A 9,402-nucleotide genomic window follows, 5' to 3' on the forward strand; every position below is an offset into this window, starting at 1 on the left:
GCAACCCACCTACAAAGCTGTATGCCAAAATTGGAAAAAAATCACAGCATTTCTACAAGATCAAAGGAAAAAGAATGTGAGAAACAAGCCTGGCATAAGTAAGTCTGACTAAGAACTTGCTAAACAGGAAGAACATTGTCACCCTCAAAATGAAAACAGAATATTAGAGTGAAATAAGAAATAGTAAATAAAATATCCACTTTACAGGCAACTGGGAAGAATCTCCCATGAACAAGGACTTGAAAGTGCTGATACTAGTGCAACAAAAGTAAGCTCAAACACATGACTTGAAAAGAAACTCCTGTCACAGGTCAAGAACAAGCTATAAAAGAATGGAAAACATGTGGATAGATGCAAAGAAAAATAAATTTCATACTGATTTGTATAATATTTAGTAAAATTTTCTCTGGATTTTTCAGTTTTGAGCTCAAGAAAAGCCAGTTGTTACAGGAATTATTTCATTACCTACTTGACAAATCAAGGCCCAAAATACAACATTGTAAAATGGAGGAGGTTGTAAAACTTCATAACAATTATTAATTCATTAAGAGTGTGGAATTTAGCCTTTGGTCATACTTGTTCTTCTGCTGTATACAAAAATATTTATCAGTTACCCAACTATTTAATCAGTTGTCTTTTCAACCCATCAAAACATACCCATAATTTGCTGTCAGGGACTGATACCAAGAAAAGATACTTGCCAACAGATTTGAATAATGAAGAAAGGTGGCAAAGGGTTAGGGCCAGGATTTTCCAAAATTATTACTTATTCTGGATGCCTCATTTGAGAGATCTGAGAAACAGAAACATAACACTTTCCAAAGCACAGTTGTTTAAGTGGTATTGTGTTGAACAGTTAAATATACAATTTGGTTTAGAAAATATTGTCTAAATTTCCTCTTTTCCCTTAAGGTTTACTATGGACCACATGACCTCCAGAGGTCCCTTCCAGCCTCATCCAGCATGTGATTCTCACCCAAGGCTAACAAGGAAAAAGGTACTGTAAATCTGCTGCCAGTTTGCAGCATCCATCTTTTCAATCTGCAGGTATGTGGTACAGCTGTGAGACAGCTCTTCTGCTGAAGCAGTGACTCAATCTCTGCCAGCTGATAGGAGAGTTGAAATGATGTGTGCTGGGGGCAGTTTTCCTCAGCCCCTTCCCTGGCTACTTATGAAGTCTACAGACTTTCTTGATATAGCACGTGTATAAACTCATGGAATTTTTATGAAGAGAAATTATACAGACTACTACTCTTATAGAAAACCTGCCCCTGATGAAGAGTGACTCTCCCAAGAAGGATTAGCAGAGCCAGAAAAAGACAATCTGTAATTTTGCATGTACAAATGGTGCTTTGCATTCTTTTACATGAAAAGTAGAAATCGAAGAGGTGTATTCTGAGCTTCTAAGAGCCCATTTCTAAGAAAGCTTTTTCCAAATGGATTAAACAAACAACTTCTGTCTTAAAATAACTTTAAATATACTCAAGATGAAAAAACCCTTATGAAATTTCAAACTTAATATTGATTTACTTTTGAGAGATAAAATTGAATTTCTAGGAAATGTTTTGTTCTGCATTTCTCAGAAACAGGTGTTTTACTGTATGACTTGCTCTGGTTTTGATTTTTACTAATTAATTTGTAGTCTACAGAGATACTAACTTGAATTTAATCAATTAAGGACATTGTCTGGTTGGTTAGGTCTTTGCTTTTAAATTCTGACAGGTATCTAAATAAATTATTGATATTTGTTGAAGGAAAATATCACTTAGACCTATCTATGACCTAAAATTGGAAAAACTATTCAAAACATAAAAATTTTTCTATGAAAAATCAAAACGATTGAATACAGGACTAATAACTGTATTTCTACCAGAAAAATATTTAACTGGATTTCAAAAAATTTAAAGAAGACGTGAGGGGAAAATATTTTTTACAATCTGTTTCCTATGCCAATAACTATGGTCATTTACCAACTGAGAATACAATATAAAAAGACATTATGACATACGTGCTGTTTCTAATCAATGGGAAACTCAGATATAAACATGACATGCACCATTTATGTCCTTAGGATTGACAACTTACTAATCAATCTGTCACTTCATGGATAGTCAATATAAACTATATAGATTAAAACTAATGTTCACAATGTTACTCCATTCTAAGCAAGATTCAAAATTTAAAAAGAATGGGATTTTGATAGTCAAGCTTTGTTATTGGGAGTATAAAGCTGTTTCAAGTCACTGTGTGATAATACTATGATGTAACCATATAGCTACTGTAACAAATGTCAGGACAGTCTCTCATGGAACTGAGGAGGTAGTAAAAGCCAACATCAGTAATCCAAATTCAGTTCAGGAGTGATACAGTGACATAGTCTCTCTTCTTTTTGGTCAGAGTGTTCAATAACATTCTATATTATTCTAATCTAAGCAATTTTATATGCGTAGATGATCTTAAATATATTGCATGCAGTATTCTAAATCCTTTGTCACAAAAGATTTCAAGCAAGTAGCTTTATTCATTTGAATCTCTCACTAGTTTCTGCCTGTTTCAGCATAACTTCTAGCATTAATCTGCTAAATATAGGCTGCCTTCTATAAGAACTCAGTGTCTTGAAAGTTCATCTCTTTTAAGTTAATTCTTTCTCAAACTTAATATTTATTATTACAGACTTTACCATGTTTGACCTTCTTGATGTCCTTTGTATAAGAGGTCTTGTTGCCTCTACTGACCTCTAAAATAAACCAAAAAACAACCCTCCCTGACATTAGGAGTTAATAAGAACCCATTAAAGGTGTTGACATCGCTAAACGCTCCATATAACATGCCACATCTTTGCAGTGTGAGAGGACAGCAAGCTTTTGGTTTCAGTGTAACTGATTGAATATTTTATATGTTGTTTTCTGGAAACTGCACGAAGTACTTGGAAAAATCTCTTATGTTTTAGAAATGCAGGAAACATCCCTTTCCCCTATTAACTCCAAGTAGCACACCTCCTAGAAACAAGTGCAAAGCTGAATCCTAATCTATCTACTGTCGAGGTAGAAAGGGTCTGTCAGTTTTGTGTTGGTTTTTGGTTTGTTTGGGGTTTTGGTGGGTTTTTTGGGTGGTTTTTTTTTTTTTTTAGAGCTTTGTTGCTTTGCTTATTCTTGAAATATCCTACTAGTTCAAGTACTCCAGAACAAATTATTTTAATTCTTCTCTTACTGGCTCTTAATTATCTTCTGCAAGAGTATTTTCTTTACGGTTTGAAGTAAGGTAAGCCTTTCTGTTGTAAGAAAACACATCTGAACATGCATGCATGAATTAACTTATTAGTTCCACACTGCAATAACCTTAAACACTAAGTAGGCAGCTATGATCTATAGTTTGTCTTCATTACTGCTCATGTAAAATGTGTATCAAGAAAAAAAGAAAAAAAACCTAACAAAGCCATTGGAAATTTAGCTATATACCATGAAATACAAACTCTTGTATGCTTTAGTTCCATTTTACTGAGAGGTGACATTCTCCTTTTTTGACAGTAGTGTTTCCAATTTACAAAAGCATTTATTACAAATAGAAACTGAAGTAAATGCAAGTAATGCAATGCAGTAAATGTCTGCATAGCTTCTTTATTAGATGCCATCAGCTTAACTCTCCACTGCTTCCTATGTGAATTGGCATAGACCTTTTACTAATCATCTGAATCAAAAGTGAAAACAATTACCTACACAACATGACTGTGAAAATGTGGTGTTGAGAGCCATGGAGATATTAAAACCAACACTATTTATAGTTTTTATATAAATCTATAATAGGCTGTATCACAGAAAAGCATATCCTTACCTTTTTCTGCTATAGTGTCACAGAATAATTCTGGTTGGAAGGGATCTCAGGAGCTCTCTAGCCCAACCTCCCGATCAGTACAGGACCAGGTCCGAGGTCAGATCACGTTACTCAAGGTTTTATCTTCTTTCATCTTGAAAACCTCTAGGATGAAGACATCAGAACACTTCTGGGAAACGTGTTCCAATGCTTGACTGTCCTAATAATAGAGAAGTCATTTTAACTGGTCTGAACCTCTCCTGTTTTAATTTATGCTCACTGCCTGCTATCTTTCCTCCTCCTCCCATGCTCAGTGAAGAGCCTAGCTCAGTCTTCTTGATGACCTTCCTATAGGCACTGGGAGGCTGCTGAAGCTGTCTCTTCTCCAGGCTGAAGAAGCCCTGTTCCCTCAGCACTTCCCTCAGCAAGTGCTTCAGCCCCCAACCACCTTGGTGACCCTCTGCTGAACTCACTTAAATTTATCAAGATCTTTCTTGTGCTGTTGGGGTGGGGATGGGCAAACTTGGCAGTATTCCATCTAGTGGTCTAATGAGTACTAAGTAAAAGGTGACTTCTACTTACCTAGTAAGTAGTAGAATCTTGCATTTATTACATGTAACAACTGTTCAAAAACCAGCATTGAGTCTTAGCATATGATGCCATACATTCTGTAACCGTAAAAGGATCATGATAGTTATGTTCATGTAGAAAATAGTGGAGTTTTCTGTTTATTCATTGATAATAACAACCCTTATTTATCCACCATTTATTATCACTGGATATTAAAGAATATGGAAAGGATCTGGCATACCCTCAACAAAACCTAGTATTTTAGATTTGACACTTGTCAGTATAGGTCTATATCATATGCTATCTCAAAGCCTTGACAGAATAAGGACTTATGTCCAAGGTCAATCTTCTCGGGTAACTCTTTGAACGTGATTCTTGTTCACTGTCTCTTTAAAAGTAATAAATGCTGCCTTTAATTTCAAGAGAGGGAGGCCCTTGGGGCAGTTGTATGTCTGTGCATTGTGGAATGTAATGATTAGAACGTGTGGCCATGCATCTCCTCTGAATCACTGACATCAGAGGCTACAAAGCTCTTCTATTATTCATGGAAAAATGACCTGCCTCGGGGCAGGTGTTTGAGAGGTTTGAGGCAGTCACTTCAAGTCTTTCTCCTTAATGACTTATCTAACTTCCAGTACACATATTGATTCAAACACAGACACATACTCAAGTACACACCAGCTGGCTTGTTGTATCTACAAGTTTGGAAACAGGCATTCTGGTATAGCATCTGCTTTGCCTTTAGTTTAACACAGGGATGTTAATCTAAAGGTAATTCTTTTACAAGTAAGGCAAGTAAGTTTCAGGCTGTTACTGTTGGGTTTTGTAGCATAATAATCCATCAACCTTTATTCTACCTTCAGTTTCCCTCCCAGTTGGCATCACTTTTCCTACCAATGTTCCCAGATGTTTGATCTCTCCTTTGTGATGCCATAAGCATGCAAGGGACAGAATACTTTTAAAAATTGTATGATTATAAGCATCACAGTCAAAGCTCATCTGAAAAAGTGCTGTAAACCAATATCCTTGTCAGCAAACTGTCCACCAGCATCATAACACCATATTTTTGTGCATGTCACCTGCAAAAGCACAAAATAACTCAATTTTTTTCTTTGACAAAAGCCATACAGATTCACATCACAATATTGTTGTTGTTCAGCCTGTCTCTAGCTGTTGTCAGCTGCCAAGACGCCTCGAGGCTGCACTTTCACTCCATGATGCTAGCCCAGAATATAAAATCACAAAACCACATTTAAACCATTCAAGTCCTAGCCTTTTCATACAAATAATTTTGCTTCTCTCATGTTTGCAATTTTTAGAATAGCCAAGTTCAGCAGCTATATTTTTGTAAGTAATTTTTGATAAATATTTTCAAGTTTTCTGGGGGAAAAAACATAGGTGTTGTGCATATGAGTACTGCATCATAAGATGAAAACTGGATAACTGATAGTAAAACATAGCAATTCTTATCTTCATATATATTTATTAATAATAAAAAAGGTACTAAACAACATAGAGATCAGATTTGCAAGTGACAGTAAATTTCAGGGAGAAAGGAATAACATGAAACCTCCAACAGATTACTGAATGTAACGTACAATTTTCTGAGGCAAAGCCTATTCATGACACATTCCCAAAGGAAGAGAGGAATACAGCCCACTGAAAGAGAAACAGAAGAACAGAACCCAACACATTAAATCTGACTATTTAGCATAATATGGTTGAAAAATCCATTTATGTGCTAGGACAGAGATGTGATGGAGAATAGTATCTCCTGGTTTAGTGTAGATTTCAAAAGTGTAGTTTCATCAATAGTCTTACTTGATCCAGTCCCATATCTCTTAACCTTGAACGTGAATTTCACTGTGATTTGTGCCATACCAAACATCAATGATGTGAGAGGATTTTCTCGAGGTGTAACAATCAGAGTTTCTGTGTTAAAAACTGTAGACAAGCAGTCCTTAAGACAAAAAACTTTAATTTCATTTTAAGTTTTCAGCTCAGATTTGGGTGTTTGAGTGAGATGCAGATAGTCTATCCTGCATGTCTGGAAGACAGCAACTCGATAGTACTGTATTAGCAGAAATTCCTGGTGCTTCTGTGATAATGTCAGGTAGCACCATTTCCTAAAAGGTCCATTGATGAACTGTAGAAATAGATGCAGAACAGAAATACCCATCGCCAATGGTTATATGTGTACTGAGGAGATTTGATAATGGCAGGTAGCCCTTTTCTCTTTGATTAGGGAAAATATTTGCAGCTGCATACATTAGCTGTAGAAAACCTTGACATAGCAGAGACAGTTCTCTTCTAATAAATTAAATCATCTTGCAAATAGACTTCCAGAGAGCTGTGCTAGAATAAATTAAGCCTAGCAAGCTTCTGAAATTAAAGTTCTGATGAAATAAATTGGTAATATCTCACTAATATAGTTTAGCATATGTCACAAATAAGAGAGATGCTTTTGGTTGATTATGTCATTTTAAAAGGCTGTTTACCTAAAATTGTTCTGAGGTCTCAATTTTAACATCAGGGCTCATAAGGTACTTTTACTTCGCTTTAGAACACATGTTAAGGTGCTTGATACAGTTGGAGTGACAGTGTTTGACATTCTGGCTTAATGAGTTCCCTAAATTAAGTTACTGATAATACCTCTTGTTGGTGAGTGGCTGATAGCTCTACACTTTCTTTATAGAGTGAATGTTTAGGTGTACTAGATGCTATTACCATTTTAATGTAAAATACAATTGACTTTAAAGAACAAAGTCTGTAATTGTGGTGGGGTTAATGTGGAATTAATGATCACAGGAGAAAATATGCCTACCAAATTCCACTGCTTTAAAATACAAGATTCAGCTAACCATTGAAACATTCAGAAAAAGCTTTGACATGCGATTACTTCTTAATCACTGTTAGGGGACGCTTTTTTTTCTTTAATGCTTCATTTCATAATTTTATGTTTCACGTTAATGAGAATGTTATGGGGCAAACCAGTGGGAAAAGAAAAGCTATTTGCCTCTCCTTACTTAATAACTCCTTGCTGATCCATTTAGGTTTTTTTTTTTCCCTCTGAAATTGCTTTCTGTATGCTGGAACACACCTCATTGTTCTTTTGCCTGACACAGTCTAATCATTCTGACTTGCAGACCTCTCACTTATGTAATAGCAAGTACATGCCACAGAAAAGCCATTACTGTGTTACTAGGACATATAGGCCTCTTGAAAATAACACATATTTTATCTTCTAAAGGAAACGATAAAGAAATTCTAAAAATTTGTTGTGTGATTCACATCATTTATATATTAGGGTCTCTAATCACATTCTTTCACAGACTTGGTAAAGATCAAGAAGCTTTAATAAAAAGGTGAAGATTGTCTGTTATTTCATACCAGTATAAGAATTATTTTCTTTCTGCAATAACCTGCAAAATTACAGCTGCCTTTTCACTTAGCTCTAAAGTGGAGTATTTTTTGCTTTAATATCTTATTTTTGTCAATATTTTATTAACACCACATAAAGCTTTTTATACAACTGTTGGTATTTATTTTTTTTTAAAAAATTTAGACTTTATAATTATATCTTCTAATATATTCTTACGAAGCATTAAATGTTGAAGAAACTTGTTAATTATTCCTTGGTTTTCTTTTTTATTCCAGGAGTATCAATTAAGGCCTAGTGAAGGAAACCTTGCTTAAAACTCAAAATAAAAAGTACAGTTAATAATCAAATTGGTGACCAGAATGCATTTTAAATTCTTTGGCAGTATCCTTATCATCAGTACTGAACTGGGGTGAATCCAAGATCTTCAGCATTTCTGGAACTAAAGTTCAATTCACGTAAGTCTCATTATTACAATAGTTTACATCTGAAAATGGAAAGAAGTTCTCTTGCATAGAGAGACTTGTAGTTTACATTTAAGGTTGTAAAGTCTATATTTGTTATATTAATGTATCTATTGCAGCAAACCAAAAGTTCTATACAAAACTGAAAAATAAGAAATCCTTTTTATAACAAAGACTGTATCTTTTTTATTAGAAAATCTGCTCATGAAATCTGTTGAGTAGCTCTTAATGATTTGCTGTAATGTGTTGCCTATCATCTCTCCATTCTGAACATCCTTCCTTCCTTTAGAAACAAATGAGGTTTTCCCCCCAATATCTTGCCAAGTAGTTTATTTCAGACACTAAGCCATTTGAAGTACGTAATGCTTCTTGCCTTTTACTTGTACTGTGTTGTGTGAGGGTAGATTCTCTGATGTTATTTTCAATTGCATGAAGATTTTCAAGTGCTTGAGGATGTACGGCTGAGCTTTGTGTAGATGGCAATGACACATTTTCTTCCCCAGTCCAATTTTAGATATTTAAAATTCTGATCTATTTATTTGGCACAGATTTTTGGATTACAGTTGGACTCGGTGATCTTAAGGGTCTTTTCCAACCTAAATGATTCTATGATTAATTAATTGAATTAATTGAGAGTACAGAAGAATTATAATTCTCTGACAATCTGTAGTTGCTAAATATAGTTTTGTATCCTGTGTGCATTGCACACGTTCTGCAATTAATGACATATTGTAAGTATCTGAACAATATTTTTCCTCCTCCTTCAGTAAAGAAAGGATGAAGTCAAAACACCGCCTCTTTGAGGCTCACAGCCCTCAGGAAAAGCTGCAGCTTCCCAATACTTTCTGGGTCCCTCTTGGTAAAATTGATTCTTCGATCTGTATCCGACTTGCTCCGGCCATCCATTACTGACTAGGCTGACTCTTTAGCACGACTCCAGGTTTGTATTTTTGGCTGTTATTTTGTCTGAGCTTGACATCTGCCAGTTCTCCTGCCCGCTCAGCGCGCCGAGGCCTTGCAGCCGGAGCCTGCCGGGCCCCTGCAGCCTGCACAGGGGTAGGGCTGGGAGGCGCCGGCTGGCAGAGGCCTCTCCTTCGTTTCTCGGCATCTCTGCAGCCTGTCCGAGAGAGCCCGAGCGGCTGAGGGGCAGCCCCGGGCCGGGGGGGCCCTGCGGGCAGG

At 36.0% G+C, this 9,402-nt stretch overlaps 1 protein-coding gene across 2 annotated transcripts in view; it reads right to left on the bottom strand.

The window, feature by feature from the left end:
• Positions 1-9,402, bottom strand: part of KLHL4 (kelch like family member 4) — a 103,155-nt gene that overhangs the window by 53,420 nt on the left and 40,333 nt on the right. Inside the window, exon 1 of one of the 2 annotated variants that reach the window (XM_026848456.1) lies at positions 3,832-4,085. The exons of the other annotated variant lie outside the window; for it this stretch is intronic. The gene's annotated coding sequence lies outside the window, so the exon portion shown is untranslated. Of the gene's footprint in view, positions 1-3,831; positions 4,086-9,402 lie in introns of those variants that run through there. 2 annotated transcript variants of the gene reach the window in all.

The sequence above is a fragment of the Athene cunicularia genome, assembly GCF_003259725.1.
Source record: "Athene cunicularia isolate RWA chromosome 4 unlocalized genomic scaffold, athCun1 chr4_part3, whole genome shotgun sequence".
Taxonomy (NCBI): domain Eukaryota; kingdom Metazoa; phylum Chordata; class Aves; order Strigiformes; family Strigidae; genus Athene; species Athene cunicularia.